At 36.5% G+C, this 19,803-nt stretch overlaps 3 long non-coding RNA genes across 3 annotated transcripts; 1 reads left to right on the top strand and 2 right to left on the bottom strand.

The window, feature by feature from the left end:
• Positions 1 to 4,551: 4,551 nt before the first annotated feature.
• Positions 4,552 to 5,123, bottom strand: LOC137580079 (uncharacterized). Its single transcript, XR_011032932.1, has 3 exons — positions 4,997 to 5,123; positions 4,854 to 4,937; positions 4,552 to 4,794 (listed from the first exon to the last, which is right to left on the bottom strand). It is a non-coding gene; the product is annotated as an uncharacterized lncRNA (long non-coding RNA).
• A 4,030-nt stretch (positions 5,124 to 9,153) lies between these two features.
• Positions 9,154 to 10,182, bottom strand: LOC137580021 (uncharacterized). Its single transcript, XR_011032920.1, has 4 exons — positions 9,989 to 10,182; positions 9,846 to 9,929; positions 9,460 to 9,786; positions 9,154 to 9,400 (listed from the first exon to the last, which is right to left on the bottom strand). It is a non-coding gene; the product is annotated as an uncharacterized lncRNA (long non-coding RNA).
• Positions 10,183 to 18,798: 8,616 nt separating this feature from the next.
• LOC137580020 (uncharacterized) lies at positions 18,799 to 19,803 on the top strand. Its single transcript, XR_011032918.1, has 4 exons — positions 18,799 to 18,940; positions 19,000 to 19,087; positions 19,147 to 19,473; positions 19,533 to 19,803. It is a non-coding gene; the product is annotated as an uncharacterized lncRNA (long non-coding RNA).

The raw sequence follows: 19,803 nt of genomic DNA, 5'->3' as shown, positions 1-19,803 counted from the left end.
CTTTTAAGCTTTATGCATAAAAAGTGTCGAAACATTTGTGTTTCATAATTATTCGGGAGGATATTTGAAAACCCTTATAAGCAAGTAAGAAAGTTCGTCCTATAATATCGGCATCGGTTGATCCTCGGTATAGAGGTGAATTATTCAATAATCATGCAGGAAGCCACAAGGCAAACATCATAAATATATGTATGTATGTACATACATATGTACATATGTCTAAAATTATTCTTAACTTTAAGGTTAGGACCTAATATAAGGCATTACCAAGTGTTAGGTTAACAAAAAAGTTATGCTAAATTAATAAACGAACCAAGCTACGATCAAGAATACTCTGTAATTTGAGCATTCTCTTATCCATTTTATTTACCTGTATCAGTACTCTTGGAGTGCACTGTACATACATACATACATATGTACATACATATATCAAGGCAAGGCAAATAATTTGAATAGGTCAATCATCGTGAATAAAGAGAGTCAAAAAAAAAAAGAGAAAGAAAGATCACTCACATGTGTTAAAGGAGGTACATACATCAAACGGCGAAGGAACTTTATCACTTTGACAAAAATTAAAAAAAATTCACTCTCTTTTGCAGAGACACGAATGATTTTTATTTCTCTTCTCTTTAAGAGAGGATTTTAAAACTGTTTTTTTCTTGAGAGAGGAAATCAAGCGGTAAATTTTTTTTCGTACATGAATGAAGACAATGTGGAAGAACAAAGTTCTTGTAACGGTATTTGAATTCGTTCTTTGTCGCTTTGTTTCTTGTAACGGCACTTTAATTTGATCTTTGACAGTTTGTTTCTTTTCCTTATGTTTCTTTTTCACTACCACGTTTACATACTTACACATACATATGTACATATGTATGTATGTACAAAATCTACGAATATTCTGCTATTTTAGTCTCTGTTCCGTGTGACCATTCCGTTTTTTCATATCTTTATATTTTTTGCTTTTCTTTAGGACAGGTAAGGTCTTTGACGAGGTCGGTAAATAACATCCGTGTCTGTTTTTATAAAAAATGAAGCAAGTAAGTCGACTCGTCGACTTGGGTATACCATACACCTGGTGAAACAAATATTTCAAATTTCGAAGACCAAATGTATGTCTATTAAATTGTTGTTACATGTCTTATACTATGTGCTATCTCGCTCACTCTACAAACACACGAGCACTCTAGCGCCGCTACTAGCCAACGTCCAATTCTGGCCTTGTGGACCGCGTAGTAAAATACGTTCATACGCATATTTTACATGTTTCTAGTCCGATTTCAATAAAATTTGGTAGTTTGGTAGAAATAGATAAGATTAATTAGTCTGCCAAATTTAAATGCGATAGTCAAAAAACTAAAGGAGGAAATCGTTTTTTTCTAAATTATGGAGGCGGAAGTGGGCGTGGCAAAATGTGAAAATATCTAAATTCTCTGCGCATACTATGCCAGTATACATACTAAATTTGGTGACTAGCTTTGTTAGTTTTTGATAAAATCAGTTTTGTTTAATTTGCGGGGGCGGAAGTGGGCGTGGCAAAATGTTTAAATAGCCAATATCTGCGCGTCTATTAAGCTAGTCTACATACTAAATTTGATGTCGGTAGCTATCATAGTTTTTAAGAAAATCACTTTTATGTAAATTCCGGGGGCGGAAGGGGGCGTGGCAATAAGTTTAAACAATTAGTTTCTGCGCGCTAACTAACCGAGCATATAAACCAAATTTGATGTCTCTAGCTATTATGTATACTTTTTAAGAAAAACAGTTTTGTGTGATTCCTGGGGGCGTAAGGGGGCGTGGCGAAAAGTTTGAACAGTTAATTTCTGCGCACTAACTAATCGGGTATACAAACTAAATTTGATGTCTCTAGCTGTCATACTTTTTAAGAAAAACAGTTTTATGTGATTCCTGGGGGCGTAAGGGGGCGTGGCCGAAATTCCAATTAATGCTGAACATGTGCATACTACACGAGTATATATACCAAATTTGGTGGCTCTAGCTCTTATAGTCTCCGAGATCAGCGTGTTCACACAGACGGACGGACGGACGGACGGACAGACGGACATGGCTAGATCGACTCGGCTGTTGATCCTGATCAAGAATATATATACTTTATAGGGTCGGAGAAGCTTCCTTCTGCCTGTTACATACATTTTGGCGACTTTAATATACCATTTCACCCTATGGGTGTATGGTATAAAAATTAATTAAATTCAAATAAAATTCCCGACGCGGCGACTGGCCTTCCAACGATGTTAAATTACTCTCTCCGCTGAGCAAACTAAATCAGAAGAATCAGCGAAGATTTCTTTGTCGTCTTTTTTATACCATACACACCCATAGAGTGAAATGGTATATTAAAGTCGCCAAAATACATATATGTAACAGGCAGAAGGAAGCTTTGATCAGGATCAACAGCCGAGTCGATCTAGCTATGTCAGTCCGTCCGTCTGTTTGAACACGCAGATCTCGGAGGCTTTAAGAGCTAGAGCCACCAAATTTGGTATGTATACTTGTGTAGTATGCAAATGTATAGAGTTAATTGGAATTTCAGCCACGCCCCCGGAATTTACGTAAATCCATCCTAGAGTCACACGCGGGACACAAACATCAAAGAACGACTCAAGAGTTTTATAGAAGACAGAAATGGCCGAGTCCATATCCGTGCAAGTATACAGATATGTCCAATCATTAGTTAACAAAAGTTTTTTAAGTTTAGTAAAGTTTGTCTTTCGAAAACATCGGGTTGGAGGCATCGAGTTATTATGTCGAGACAACACCAAAAGAAAGGTCAATGGTTATATCCAGAGTTGGATGAAAGTTATCTTCGGGGATAACTAAGGGATCAGTCCTGGAAATATCGCAGTTGGAAGAATCCAACACAAATACCAGATCTAGTGATCTGTTACGACTATTCCGGACAGGATTTATTTGAGTTAGGGACAACTCAAGCAGACCATCTATGAAACAATGTGACAAGGAGGGCAACAGTAATAAAGAATCAAATGAGAGGGTCCAGGCAATCTCAGGTAAATTAAAATCCCCCAGAACAACGAGCAAGTCTTTGTCAGAGAGATATGAGGATATAAGTTGAATAGCTTCCAAATGGTGAGTGTATACTGCCAAGTCGGACTGTGGTGGAATATACGAACAAGTAATATAGGCAGAAAAAGAATTAAACGAAATTTTAACACAAACAAATTCAATCTCCTGATTGGAGGACTGGACAATTTGAGACGAGAACGCCGAGTCAACAGCGATCAAAACGCCACCACCATTACGGATAGTCCGATCATGTCTATATATTAAATATTTTGAGGGGAAAATTGAAGCATCAGCAATATCAGGCTGCAGCCAAGTCTCAGTAAAGGCAAGAATATGAAAGTCAAAGGCTATACTATCTACATAGAGTCTAGACAGTTTAGACTTTAGTCCCCGTACGTTCTGATAGGCCAGAGTTAGGGACGAAATTTGTTTTTTGACTCGCCAACCGGTGCAGACGAGCCGGAAGGAACGTTATTCACAGAGGCAGGTAGCAAACTAATCGAAGGCCGATTCTTCTTTTTTATTGTATACTCTTTTACAACAAGGTGTTCCGGCCAAAAATCTTTATGACATATTTGGCCAAAAAGATCTGGGGAGACACCTATTTTAAAGGACGAAATGTCCCGAGTATATGAGAAACGGAACTTTTCCACCGCAATGTTTGGTGCTTGAACTTTGCCCTGGATGTAGGCTATGACTTCTTCAGAAGTAGTATTGGGATCAAGCCTCGAAATAAAAATTTGCTTTTTGGGTGGAACTACAACAAGGGAACTAGGAATACTAGGCACAGCTGTAGCGGCTACAGCAGACGCGGCAGCAGCTGAAGCAGCCAGCACTTTACTAGCTCCTCTTGTAACTACTTTATTGGCAATATTCCTGGAAACGGATGTTTGCCCGGACGTTTCGGAAACTACAACCGATATCGTGTTAGTAGGTGGGATACTGTCTCCAGGGGAAATGGGAAGAGACTCCACACCTGCCAAAGTATGCAAACTAACTTAATAGACTTGCAGAATTTATATACTTTACTATTTTGCCACGCCCATTTCCGCCTCCATAATTTAGAAAAAATCGATTGCCAGCTGCAATTTTCTAAATATCGCAACCAACTTCTGCAGACCAATTAATCTTATATATTTCTACCTAACTACCAAATTTTATTGAAATCGGACTAGAAACATTCAAAATATGCGTATGAACGTATTTTACTACACGATCCATAAGGGCAGAAATGGCCGTTGGCTAGTGGCGGCGCTAGAGTGCTCGTGTGTTTCTAGAGTAAGCGAGATAGCATTTGGTATGAGGGATGTTAAAACAATTTAATAGACATTAGGTATTTATTTCACCTGGTGTATGGTATACCCAAGTCGGCGAGTCGACTTTCGTTATTTTTTAGTACTATTTTAGAAGAAAAAGTTATTAAGTAACACCTGAAGAAAATCGATTTGGGGCGAATATTGCATGAAGAAAAATATTTAAAATTGGCAGTCGACGAAAAGAAAAGGCACATTTCTTGTGGAGTTTTGTAGTCTGTTTTTCATATTTTTGTAATATATTACATAAATGGGAGGAACAAGATCTGTATTACATCTGCCGCTTCTTGAAGGATTACTTGGAGGAGTAGAGATACCAAGAAATAAAGCGAGTCTTCCAATCCAGCAGGACAACTCCCAGATAGATCACTCGATCGGTTCTTCACAAATGCATTTGGAAGGAAATTATTCATTGAAAGAGGATCGCGATTTCATTTAGCTGTAAGAATTGGGCACAATTACTTTTCACTGACGATATCACTTTTTGGTTTATATTACCTTAAATTACGTTATTTGCATCAATTATTAATAAGGAAAATATTTATTTGCTTGAACAGGACTAGCAATAATAAGGAAAATGTCCTATTGAAGAGAGATAAAAGTGTTGAATTTTGTAATGTTTATGTTCGATTTATACTCACGAGAGCAGCCAGGATTAAGCAATCCAATCACAGTTATTCAGTACTCCAGGTCGTATTTTGGTCCATTTTAAGTTAAACTTGTTTTTTTTTTCGTTAACTTTTTTTACTGTTTTTTTTTTTGGATTTATTTTTATTGAACTGACTACTTCGAGCTCCAGTTGAGGAATGAAATTCTAGGAAGCAATAATTCCTACTATGGCAATTTGGAGAAAGTTAAATTGGCAATGCCTACTAGATTACTTTTTGCTAAATTTTCAATGGTTGCTAGATTAAAGAATCTTAACGTAAGGCTAGGTATCTTTTGCATTTTTCAACACTGCAGAATTATGATTTTTTAGTACTATTTTAGAAGAAAATTGGGTAAATATTTACTTAAGCTACTCGAGATTTCAGTGTTGAAAAGTGGAAAAATCGGCTAAAGCTAGATTTCAGTGTTGGATGTTGGGTTGCAGGTGTGAACTGCCTTTTCCGAAGACTATGGAGGCCATTCCATAACGTTGATGGTGTTGTCCACAAACCACTTTTTAGCTTATTTGGTCGTGTGCTTGGGGTCATTGTCATGCTGGAAAACCCAAACTAATGACATTTCATCCTCTGTATTTGGTAGCATTCCATTTTTTAGAACTTTTACGTGGACGTGATGATCCCTAATCAGAATCGTTTTAATCCAATGAATTCAAGTTCGTGTAAATATTACTATATTTACATACATACATTCTGCATTGAACGTAAGATTGCAGTCTATACACTATCTTCAGCACAGCCCACTTGTCGGTTTCTAGAACAATGTTCTGTTTTTCAAGTAGGTTGAAGACTTCAGTGAATCAAGACTGGACTTGTGGAATCACAACTCTAGCCTGTGATTGGCGCAAAAAATGTGCAAGACCAACTGCCCTCAAGAGAGCAAAGAGTTTGCGGTACACAATCCATTGTGTCATCACCAACAGCTGCAATATACATATGTAGATCTTACCAGCAAATTCCAGGACTAGAGCTTCATTATTGCACATAAGACAGCGCACCTTTCTATAGTCTGCAAAGTGCGGAAAAAAGTCAAACGGCAATAATTTCGGTCGTTACAGGAGGTTGTTACTACAATGACATATGGCCTGTTTTCCGGTCTTTTGTTGGGGTGTATCTTATCCCGTCTAAGATTGTTAGTCATCATTACAATGGTCACTTGACAACTAAATACTTCACTAACTAATTTAGAGAGAATCAGAATTCCTCGCTTTCTTCAGGATTGTCGTTAGGGCTGCTCTTTCTGTTCCTATGTCTTCTCAATTGAGTTGTAATTAAAACTTTTCTTCCTATTTAAAAGCAGCATTTCTCCTGCCAATGCACCCCAGCAGTCTACCCGATTTCATAACGCTCTACCCTATTTATAACTTTCTTTCTATAATACCCAGATGGTATTTCCATTTTTATTGTTTTTTGTGTGGTTTTCAGACCTCCAATTTCAATTCTGATGTGGGAGAAGGTGCTTTTGGCTTGGGCTGTATCAGTCATTCCAAGGAAAAGCTTTGCCAAATTCTGCAACGCGTTTTTGTCCTTCCTTTTTATGTGTACGTTTCAAACGGAGATGTGTTAGTGCAATTCAAGTTGACTGATGTTTTGAACAAAGCAAATTTTCAAATTCTACAACACATTTTCCCCGACTGAAATTAATATAATGAGAGCTATTAACTGTCCTTCAATTGAACGCCTGGAGGTGTTTGACGGCCAAATCATTGGCCAAAAGTGTCAAATGGACTATGCCTCCTGTCCCGTTCTTCGTGCGACGGTTCATGGTGAAATCGGAATATATGGCGCACCAAGGCTTTTTAATACGTCTATCAAACTGAATTTTCAACAAATTGGGAAAAAATTCAATTAATGCAATTACTTTTCCGACAGCCGGAAAATATTCCTATAAAATTTCCAATCAACTTTAAAACTTTATTTTCCCTCATTTAAAAACTTCTCGTAAAACATTATTTTTATAAAATAAAATTTCCAATGTAACTTGGAGCATTGATTCAGTTGTTGCCCGAGCAGAAGGAACTAACTGAATGAGAAAACCTATGAGTCGTCCCCGTATTTATAACATTTTCGATAGAAATTTCTCGACGCCTACTTGATGAAAATGAAAACAGTGCTGTGTAATAGGACTACTCAGTAATGTGCAACACTGACATTTCTATCGATAACTAGTACATAGAAATCAACGGGAAACGATTTGAATGTTGGAAGTGAAACACTGAACATCCAGACATCAAATCTATTACTTCTATAGCCAAGATAACTTTTTAGGAAATATTAAAAGCCGACCTCTTAAAGAATTGATTTTGAAGTAAATATTTACTTAACAGTGTTGAAAAGCGGAAAAATGGGCTGAAGCTAGATTTCAGTGTTAGCAAACGCTATTTTTCATAAATTATGGTGTTGCCAGTCTGTTGTTTTGTTTAGCGCGCTCTAGCAGCCAACTATTTTACTCTGAAATATAAAATCGAGGAATATGTATTCTGTATTCTAATATATAAAATTCTTGTGTCACGACATACAAAAATACATACAATCCTCAATTTTCACCCTTCTACGATCAACCCATATTTTTTAATAGCCATTTTAGTTATTTAATCATTTTTCCTATCCGGTCGATAACTGATCAATCGTCACTTAATTAGTAAGTAAGCCGACTCGTCGACTTGGGTGTACCACACACAAGGCCCTCATACCATATGCTATCTCGCTCACTCTAAAAACACACGAGCACTCTAGCGCCGCCACTAGCTGACGGCCAGTTCGACGAGTCGACTTACTTGCTTCATTGAGTGTTGCGTTTGAAATAATCTTCTTTTGTAAGATTGACCTCGAGCCGGCTAAGTTTGATTTAAATTTCAATAGGTCGTAATCTAACCAGATTCCTAAATAACACTAACTAACTAACACTAACTCTCTACTAAAATAATAAATTGCGATTTAATTGACATATATGTATTTATAAGATTTTGGAATCGGTTAGGAATCGGCCAAAAGAAGGTCATTGAAGTCATTGAAAAAGCGAAAAAGTAAAAAAAAAAATGAATTCTGTAGTCCCTTAGAACAACAATTCTGTAAATTTAGCCCAAAATTTTGTCCATCTAACATCCGAAAGACTTTTTAACAGAAATTATCTTTATATTGAGCCCAATTGTTGATAACAAAATATTCCTATTTGATTGAATTTCGAATATAATGACAACATAATAACAATTTCTGGTCTCTTATGATTAAATTAAAGAATCAAAAAGGACTCGAAACTGTTTCAGAAAAAAACCTTTATAAGCAACTCATCAAAAGGAGTCGTGCCTAGAATACAATTTACTCCTGACCAAAGAGTTTAATTAGAAAATTGATTGCTAAAACTTTAAAGAATGTTGAAATTTTTATTCAAAATATGTGAAAAATGTCTTTCGTTAACTCTTTTCTGGGATCCACAAATACAAATAGGGTTTTTTCTGCTTTGGTCCTTTTCAAAAAGTGCTTTCATTTTCAAGAATTTCTATTTTAAAAGCGTCAACAATAATCATTAGGCAACTTACTAATTAAGTAAATTCACTAGGCACACGTTTTGCTGTCAACTGAATAGGTCGATTAATTAACCTTTTACACAATGACCAAATCGCTTATTCAATTATCAATTGAAATTTGTCGTATTAATTAAGAGCGTTGACCAAATTGAAACTCCTGTGGGTAACTGAGAGTCTACCTTGTGGGCAGGCTGAAAAAACTTGGGCTTACGTCAACACACATGGAGATTATAAGAACCTGCGAGTCATGCGATTTGTTCACCTAATCTAATCCAAGGACCCCTTAATTTAGCAACTATTTATTTAGTTGTCCTTTTATTTTATTTAAAATGTTTTGTTCAAATATTTGATATTGTTGATGGACATAAAATCCAATTTTAATCACCTTTTGGGATGAGGGAAACTCACATACATATACATATGTTTGTTTGTTTGTATGTATAAGTATTCCATTTCGGTTATTGTGCTAAATTGAACTAGTTTCCGGCATTAACTATTTTTATACACACACGTGCGCAAATATTTTGTAATACACTTTGGCTCTGGGCATATTAGCTAAAGTAGACCAGTTGCTTTGAAGTTTAAAAGAGTTTAAGAAAAGGCAAATTTCTTGTGGAGTTTTGTAGTCTGTTTTTCATATTTTTGTAATATATTACATATGTAAATAGGAGGAACAAAATCTGTATTACATCTGCCGCTTCTTGAAGGATTACTTGGAGGAGTAGAGATACCAAGAAATAAAGCGAGTCTTCCAATCCAGCAGGACAACTCCCAGATAGATCACTCGATCGGTTCTTCACAAATGCATTTGGAAGGAAATTATTCATTGAAAGAGGATCGCGATTTCATTTAGCTGTAAGAATTGGGCACAATTACTTTTCACTGACGATATCAATTTTTGGTTTATATTACCTTCAATTACGTTATTTGCATCAATTATTAGTAAGGAAAATATTTCTTTGCTTGAACAGGACTAGCAATAATAAGGAAAATGTCCACAGATCTTGTGGAGTTTTGTAGTCTGTTTTTCATATTTTTGTAATATATTACATATGTAAATAGGAGGAACAAAATCTGTATTACAGCTGCCGCATTCTGGAGGAATATTGCAGACAGATTCAAAGGACTTAAGCGAGTCTTCCAAACCAGATAGATCATTTTAGACTGCTTTCAAATGGTTTCGGGAGGAGAGAATACGGCATCAGTAGACGACAGAAGGCCGCGATTAATTTAATTTAGCTGTAAGAATTAGGCACAATTACTTTTCACTGACGATATCAATTTTTGGTTTATATTACCTTAAATTACGTTATTTGCATCAACTATTAGTAAGGAAAATATTTATTTGCTTGAACAGGACTAGCAATAATAAGGAAAATGTCCTATTGAAGAGAGATAAAAGTGTTGAATTTTGTAATGTTTATGTTCGATTTATACTCACGAGAGCAGCCAGGACTAAGCAATCCAATCACAGTTATTCAGGACTCCAGGTCGTATTTTGATCCATTTTAAATTAAACTTGTTTTGTTTTTTACTTTTTTACACTTTTCTTTCTCTGTTTTTTTGGTTTTGGATTTAATTTTATTGAACTGACTACTTCGAGCTCCAGTTGAGGAATGAAATTGTAGGAAGCAATAATTCCTACTATGACAATTTGGAGAAAGTTAAATTGGCAATGCCTACTAGATTACTTTTTGCTAAATTTTCAATGGTTGCTAGATTGAGGAATCTTAACGGAAGGCTATGTATCTTTTGCATTGTTCAACACTGAACCTAAACACTTTTAGTTTGCAGAATCATGATTTTTATACCATACAGCCATAGGGTGAAATGGTATATTAAAGACGCCGAAATGTATGTAACAGACAGAAGGAAACTTCTCCGACCCCATAAAGTATATATATCCTTGATCGTTATTTATTATTATAATCCGTAATTTGAAAAAACTCGATTATCTCCCGTAATTTTCTACCTTACGTCGGACAAAAAAAGCCAAGATATACATAAAAACATTTTTCCATAAGGCGGGAGTTGGCCGTTGGTTGGTGGGGGAGCATTTGTTTTTATAAATTTGAAATAAATGATTCACTGGTGTATGGTATCCCTAAGTTGGCAAGACGACTTACTTACTTCATTCTTTTTGAAGAGCGTCTTCGTCTCTCATGGTTTTACAGCGATTCTCTCTTTGCACGTAGCCCGTATTCGTGTTGCCAACAGTGTGCATGCCGAAGTCAACACGAAGTGCACTTGAGAGCTCTCTTGCAAAGAGAGTCAACGAAATTTTCTTGTGCTTTACACTTGGCAAAATTAAAAGTGATCGAAGTTTGCGTCAATTGCTTATGCATCAAAACAACAACAAAAAAAGAGAGAAAATATTCCAAATGACAAAAAAGGTTTAAGGGAAATGAAGAGGATAGCCAAGCAGAAAACAAATGTCTCACTATCTAATCTTATCGACTGAACTGTGAGAAGGAAGCATTAGCCGAGGAAACTTTTTTCTCTCTGTTTTCTCGTTACTTCCCAACCTCTAAATTAGCATAGTAGCCTTTTAGGCTGACAAGTGAATTTTGTTTCAGCTCCGGAGCAGAAATAAACTATTTGTTCCTCCAGCGTCAAGTTATCCAGCAACTGTCAATTGAAAACGATGTCCATATTGTTTAATTTGTTGCTTTTCAAATTACATAACGGATGATAGCACGGTGGCGCCCTCTCTTGGTGAAATGCAAATTGTCGCCACTGTGTAGGAAGAATAAAAACGGTTTTAATTTAAAATACCATAAGTAAAGTCTTAATAACTAACAATTTGTATAAACATTAAAATATCATACCAAGAGTCTATTTATATAGAAGGCAATAGGTAAGTATTCACTTTAACCTCTGTTTTTGGCTTACAATTTCAGCTTGGACCTTGCGGCCACAAAAATTTCATCCATCATGCAGAGTTCCATTAACATTTATATTTTGGCCATATAACAACAACAATTATGGCAATTATATTTCAATTATAGAGAGAGAAACAGTTTACCAGCTGTGGCTGTCTCCCTGGAGGATAAAAGACGCCAGAGAAAGAAAGGGAGAGAAAGCCGAGAGTCCTTGCCAAAGTATTAAAAAGCACGAAAATGGCAAAAATTGAGCCAGAAATTATACTTGGATAGTTTGTGTTGTTGCACATTTAGTGGCCACAAGTGAGAAAATAGCAGAGACGACCTTACATGCATATATAAATATGTGCAACATTTTCAAGAGCAAGACAAGGTCCTTGCAGCAATACAGAGAGAGAGAGAGAGAGAGAGAGAGAGAGAAAAGCAAAAAACCAAAAAAAAATAATAATACATTTGCAGACTGTGTGTAAGGACAAAGCCACCATCAACGCCGACGCCAACCAAGTGCCTCCTGCCTCCTGTCGCCCGGCCTATGACTATGATGTCCAATCCCAAACCCCCCTCTGAGCTTGTGGTCAACAGGTTGAAACGGTTATGGGATGCTTAAAACCTTGCCAAAACAAAAAAAAAAAAAAAAAACTGTAAAGCTTTTCTACTTTTTTTGGCATCCTTGGGAATTCAATTAGCATTTGCCCACCGAGATAATTAATAGCAAAATTTTTCATAGAAGAAAGCTTTCCTTCCACTTGTTGAGAAACTAGAATTTTGGACAAAAAATTTAAAGCCAGCAAAATAAATAACAAAGCGGAACCCCGCCAACTCCCTCCCAACGATTCCTCCTTTCCTGTGGCCACCGCGTACTCATACGCTGATGCACACGTGCTAGAAAAAAAGCTCTGCACGTGTCCCGAAGCTTTTGTAGCGCCAATAGCAACAGCGTGCCCCAAACACGACCACCGCATGCCAAAGACAAGAGCTTTGCACGAAGACGGCAAAAGGCAGTCAATGTGGCCATAACGACGACGATGGCGATGGCGATGGCGACGATGGCTACGATGACGACCACCACAACGGGTTCCTTCTTGGAGCGGCCAACAGTTTGTTGTTCAAGCTCTGACCGAACGGACGTTCCTGGCAATATCCGTTGGACGGGCGAGCGAGCACAACACCACAGGACATAGTTTTTCAGTGTTTTTTTTTTTTTCAGACACAGAGTTTCAGTTTTCGAGTTCCTCTTTAATCCTTCGAAACGGTCAAACAGCGCGTGACGACGAGTGCAATTCCCTAAAAATAAAAAAAAAAAAAGAGTATAAGAAAAAAAAAACACAAAAAACCAAACAGGAACTACAAAAAAAAAAGAAGCAAGTGTTAAAAAATAATAAAGTTTTTTTTTTTTTGTTTTGGTGTGAACAATATCCTGAATGTTGTGTTTTTTTTTTGTTACTTCATTTCTGGTTTCGTGTGTGTGTGTGTAACAATATTTAAGAAAAAAAAAAGAAATCAAACAAACAAACAAACGAGAAAGTTGAAAAGAAAGTTGGTCTTGTGGAGGTATTCTAGTCGAAATCAGCTGCCAAATTTCAGACATGTTAGCTCTAAGGACATGCAAAGTCAACATTAGACTAGGTATTTTTGTTAGGGATAGTATCCCAGACCACCCAACCCAACCCAACCCAACCCCAACCAACTTCACACCACACAACAAAGTAGTTGAGTCAATTTGCTTAACACATACTATATATAATATATAGTTAAAGTTCGACCATGATTCCCAGAATGTTTCGTTTATCGTTGGGAAACCGTCTAGTCATCTAACAACAGACAATTGCCATGGGACTGTTTTTTTTTGGCCAACATAGCATAAAGACTGCAATTAGGTACCCAATATGTGGGTTAAGCAACTCAAAAGCAATAAGCTTAATCATAGACCAGAACTTTGGAACAATTAATGTGTTTCTTGAATGGGCGCACAAAGGCGCAAAGGAACTGAATAAATATTCATTCTATTTTTTTTTTATGTAATCACATAAACTAGATTAAACTATGGCCATAAAAGCTTGAATTGAAGTTAAACTGTTTACCAGGAAAATTCTCCTATTTTGATGTTTCAATTATTTTACTTTCTATTTGTCAATACCATAAGTTAAGCCTTTTTTAGAGATTTGTCTTTCAAGACAATAATTGCAACACATTTTGCTTAGATTTCCACGAAAATGCAGAAAAAAAAAAACATTTGCTAACACATTTTACAAGAAAAGTCTAAGCACTACAATTGGGAATTTCCTAATTTCTTATGAAAATCAAATCATTTATTAAACTAATGGAGAGAATTTGCCCTTAAAGTGTGCAATAGGCAGGATATACAAGTTTATAACCTTTTATTACTTAAAAAGTACTTCAAAATTCTGCACGGGCAGTAACTACTTATTTTTTAACCACAGATCATTTCAAAACTTCTTGATATGTTTCAAAAAGCTAATTCTTGTTGTGATTTTTGCATACTTCTGAGAGGAAATTGTCTTCATTTCCATCGCCTAGATCTGCCTATGTCATTAAACAAAAGTTCAAGCACTTGCAGAGGATCTTGAAAGGTTTATTGTGGAAACATTGCTCCGTAAAGTATGCAACAAGCAGTTCCAGAAACAAAATTTTATAATTTCCTAATGATAATATAAAACTCAAAGCAAATATAGTTTATAAACACTTACTAAGTTACTATAAATTTCCTTAAAACAATCAATATTGCATATTTTAAGGGGCAGATTTGACACATTTTATCCGCCCATAGAAATGGACAAACAAATTTGCAAAATCAACTGCCATCTGCCACTTGACAATAAGAACTCAGGTCAAAGTTGTTAGTTCAAAAGATTAAGTAAGTTTAATATAAACTTTTGTTGGAGTTCAAAAGAAAATTTAACAAATTTTCTATTTGATTTGTAAATGAAAGAAAATTTCTCATAAATGTAAATTAAGATTTTGTTATACTTCCTTGTTGATAATACAAATATATATTTGAATATTTTAAGTAAATGTTAAATAAGCAAACGCATTAACCACTTTTGGCACATGGCGAATGTATGTCAGGATAAAAAGGATATTTTTGTTTTTTTCATTTTTTTCATTTTTTTGTGAGTGACAGCTTTCAGCTGGCAATGTTCAACTGTCAGCAGTGTTTGAACTTAATCAATTGTGATGTGTGTTCTCTTGAGCCTTAGAGTCCATTATTCATTCATTTCAAGATTATTAATGTTTCATTTTGCAAAAGTTTAAGCAACGTTTTAAAAGCTATTTAATTGATAATTGAGCGTTCTAGGATAATTACATATGTATGTTGACCGATTTCAATGATTGTGTGTGGGCTCAACTAATTTGTGTTTATTGCAATCTCATCTAGCAACTCATCATCTGATTAGACTGAATGTGGGGATGGGTTGGGCTGGGATGGTAATGGACTGTGGGCTTAGGCTTAGGCTTAGCTAGTTAGCTAGTTGTCAAGGTTATGTGCATTTGAAATGGCCAACGCAACAATGAAGGCTAAAAATCAACAAAAGAGGCGTGTCGACATAGAGCACAACAGTGGGGACATAGAGTGCTACAACAACAACAATAACAACAAAACGACAAGGCGACACAATTATCGCATGCAAAAAACTACAACGAAAAAAAAAGGAGGAAAAAAAAAAACTGAAACTGAAACAGTAACAGAAAAACAGACCAAAAACGAGCAGGCGGCAGGGGAAAGCAGCCAAAGGGAATCAGAGGGAACTGAGGGTGAGGAGGTGACCGGGTGGAGCCTAGTTAAAACAGCGCACACATGACGTCATCCGGCATATTAAATGAGGTTGTACAGTAGCGAGAGCTTTCCCCGTTGCATACTCTCCATTCCCCAAACCATTTCCCACAAAACCAACCCAAAGTGGGTGGCAAGGGAAGAGAACGAAAGATATACAGCTTAAAAGAGGGAGAGAGAAAATGTGGCTCACATAGTGGTACTCCAAAGGGTAGGGGGGAGAGGCCATGGGAAGAAGAAGTGCGGGGATCTGCGAAGTAAGAGGGATAAAAACTGAAAAGCCATTAACACAGGCCTAATGGCGCACTTGAGACTCCCAAAAAAAAAAAAAAACAACATAAAAGCAGCAACAAATTGTAGGCGTGGCTGATAATGAGAATGAGAGTTAAATGGCCAAAAGGGGAAACAACAGTTTTGTCCCTCACTTCCCCGGCACCTCTTTTATGCCCCTCTCGTTGTGTGTCTCTCTTTCTATGTTGAAATGAAATTGAAATATTAAATATTCATCTCTTCTCAAATGTAAGAAAAATCACATTAACCAAGTGAATGTGTCACAATACAATACACTTACACGCTCTATGCGTGTATCCGTGTGCACGTGTGTGTGTATGTATGTGTGCGTGTAGATGATCAACAAAGCGGCAATTTATCAGCCTCCCATAAGTGTGCTACAAAACAAAAGCGAAACGCGTGAAAAGCGACTAAACAAAACCCAAGCAGCAGCCATAACAATTTGTCAAACAGGTGAAGAATAATAACACAACAAGTAGAACAAGAGCCGAATAAAAAAAAAATATAAAATTTTCAAATAAAACACAATTTTCGAAAACAAAAATAAAGAGACAGACAACAACAACAGGAAGAAAAAAAAGAATAACAGACAACAGCAAACGGATTAATCCCGGAATGGCGGCGGAGCATGTTAAATGGTAAGTTGTTACTGCTTTCATATTAATTGCCACTCAAGCGACAATGACCCTGACATCAGAGCGGTGATGTTGAATGGGGTAGATGGAGAGAGGGGCAAAACGGGTGGCAGGACAAGGCAAGGGAAGCCCCAAGACCAAACACGTGACGGGATATCCTTGCTACCATGGTCCTTGGTCTTTTTATTCCCCCCTTCCCCCCACCTTTGCGTCCACAATCTTTGCCAATCAATATTATCGAGTTAGCAGTGTTTGTATGTGTTTGTGTCTCCTACATACAGCCCCTCCCCCCACTCCCTCTCACACTATCCACTCTCCACCGAATGTGTGCGTGTGTGTATTGTCTGAATAGCACGTGGAGTTTATAAAATATGTAAAGCAATACATATACATATTTAAAGAACGCAGAGCGGCACCAGTTACACGCTGAAGTACACGGAGGAGGCGAGTGGGGCAACGAAGGGAGAGGGGAGAGAAAAACTGGTAGCTGGCATTTTCGCCTGCAGCATTAACCCGGCTAAGAATGTTTAAGGAGAAAACGTTTGTTCTTTCTCTTTACTCTTTTGTTTCAGCTGCTGTTGTGCGTGTTCCCCTTATAAGTATGTGACTCTGTGTGTTGCCATCAAATTTAACCTATATCAATATATATATATAAATATATACATATGCATGTGTGCAAATAATACCTCTGGGATGAATTCTATTACAAACAATAATTCATTTGTTTCTTTAACATATTTTTATCGATGCTAGAATTTCTTTCGCAATTGAAATTCTCGTAGACCTAATAGAAATTATCTTTAATAATTTAATTAAATCATAAACAAATAATAACAATCAACAAGGAGAAAAGTATTCCGAAATACCATTAAAAGAAATTACCTTCAATTAGAAGAAGAAAAGTCTCATTGATCATTTTAGTTCCCATTTAGCCATGGACGGAAAAACTTTTCCCCCTTACAGTAATTGGGACACCAACAGTTTTTCTCCTTTATATGGATCTTTGTATTTAATTCAGAGATTTACGACATAAAGGATCAACAGAAAGCTATTAAGTCGACATCCAACAGGAAATACAGAAAACTTTCTTGCAGGGTTTTAAAAATGTCCAACTTTGCTTTTTAAATGCCTTCATTTTTATACCATACACCCATAGGGTGAAATGGTATATTAAAGTCGCCAAAATGTATGTAACAGGCAGAAGGAAGCTTCTCCGACCCTATAAAGTATATATATTCTTGATCAGGATGAATAGCCGAGTCGATCTAGCCATGTCCGTCCGTCCGTCCGTTCGTCCGTCCGTATGAACACGCAGATCTCGGAGACTATAAGAGCTAGAGCCACCAAATTTGGTATGTATACTCGTGTAGTATGCACATGTTCAGAGTTAATTGGAATTTCGGCCACGCCCCCTTACGCCCCCAGGAATCACATAAAACTGTTTTTCTTAAAAAGTATAACAGCTAGACACATCAAATTTGGTTTATATACTCGTTTAGTTGGCGCGCAGAAACTAATTGTTTAAACTTTTTGCCACGCCCCCTTCCGCCCCCGGAATTTACATAAAACTGATTTTCTTAAAAACTATGACAGCTACCGACATCAAATTCGGTATGCAGACTAGTTTAATAGACGCGCAGAAACTGGCTATTTAAAAATTTTGCCACGCCCACTTCCGCCCCCGCAAATCAAACAAAACTGATTTTATCAAAAACAAACAAAGCTAAAGTCACCAAATTTAGTATGTATACTGGCTTAGTATTCGCGTAGAGTATATATATTTTCATATTTTGCCACGCCCACTTCCGCCTCCATAATTAAGAAAAAACCGATTTTCTCCTGTAGTTTTTTGACTATCGCATTCAAATTCGGCAGACTAATTAATCTTATCTATTTCTACAAAACTACCAAATTTTATTGAAATCGGACTAGAAACATGCAAAATATGCGTATGAACGTATTTTACTACGCGGTCCACAAGGCCAGAATTGGCCGTTGGCTAGTAGCGGCGCTAGAGTGCTCGTTCGTAGAGTGAGCGAGATAGCACATACTATGAAACATGTAAAAACAATTTAATAGACATACATATGTACATTTGGTTTTCGAAATTTAAAAAAATTTGTTTCACCTGGTGTATGGTATACCCGAGTCGACGAGTCGACTTACTTGCTTCATTTATTTATTAACTTAACATATTCATGGTAAACGATTTGTAATTCTCAAACCTATATGCGAAACTATATCCAATAAAGTAAGTAAGTCGTCTCGCCGAAAAGGTAGAAAATTACGAGAGATAATTGAGTTTTTTTCAAATTAATAATCCGTAAATAATGTATAATGATCAAGGATATATATAATTTATGGGGTCGGAGAAGCTTCCTTCTGCCTATTACATCCTTTTTGGCGACTTTAATATACCATTTCACCCTATGGCTGTATGGTATAAAAATCATGATTCTGCAAACTAAAAGTGTTTAGGTTCAGTGTTGAACAATGCAAAAGATACATAGCCTTCCGTTAAGATTCCTCAATCTAGCAACCATTGAAAATTTAGCAAAAAGTAATCTAGTAGGCATTGCCAATTTGACTTTCTCCAAATTGTCATAGTAGGAATTATTGCTTCCTAGAAATTCATTCCTCAACTGGAGCTCGAAGCAGTCAGTTCAATGAAATTAAATCCAAAAAAAAAAGGAGAAAGAAAAGTGTAAAAAAGTAAAAAACTTAAAATGGATCAAAATACGATCTGGAGTCCTGAGTAACTGTGATTGGATTGCTTAGTCCTGGCTGCTCTCGTGAGTATAAATCGAACATAAACATTACAAAATTCAACACTTTTATCTCTCTTCAATAGGACATTTTCCTTAATATTGCTAGTCCTGTTCAAGCAAATATTTATGAATTTTCCTTACTAATAATTGATGCAAATAACGTAATTTAAGGTAATATAAACCAAAAATTGACATCGTCAGTGAAAAGTAATTGTGCCTAATTCTTACAGCTAAATTAAATTAGTCGCGGCCTTCTGTCGTCAAGTGATGCCGTATTCTCTCCTCCCGAAACCATTTGAAAGCAGTCTAAAATGATCTATCTGGTTTGGAAGACTCGCTTAAGTCCTTTGAATCTGTCTGCAATATTCCTCCAGAATGCGGCAGCTGTAATACAGATTTTGTTCCTCCTATTTACATATGTAATATATTACAAAAATATGGAAAACAGACTACAAAACTCCACAAGATCTGTGGACATTTTCCTTATTATTGCTAGTCCTGTTCAAGCAAAGAAATATTTTCCTTACTAATAATTGATGCAAATAACGTAATTTAAGGTAATATAAACCAAAAATTGACATCGTCAGTGAAAAGTAATTGTGCCCAATTCTTACAGCTAAATTAAATTAATCGCGGTCTTCTGTCATCGACTGGTGCTGCATGGTCTCCTCCCGAAAGCAGTCTAAAATGATCTATCGGGGAGTTGTCCTGCTGGTTTGAAAGACTCGCTTTATTCCTTGGTATCACTAAGCCTCCAAGTACTCCTTCAAGATGCGGCATAGGGCATCGGGCATCGGCATCGGCAGATGTACTACAGATTTTGTTCATCCCATTTATGTAATATATTACAATAATATGAAAAACAGACTACAAAACTCCACAAGAAA

The sequence above is a fragment of the Drosophila tropicalis genome, unplaced genomic scaffold, assembly GCF_018151085.1.
Source record: "Drosophila tropicalis isolate 14030-0801.00 unplaced genomic scaffold, ASM1815108v1 contig_805, whole genome shotgun sequence".
NCBI classification, from domain to species: domain Eukaryota; kingdom Metazoa; phylum Arthropoda; class Insecta; order Diptera; family Drosophilidae; genus Drosophila; species Drosophila tropicalis.
Note: the sequence above shows the minus strand (reverse complement) of the source record. Positions and strands in the feature narration are given on the sequence as shown.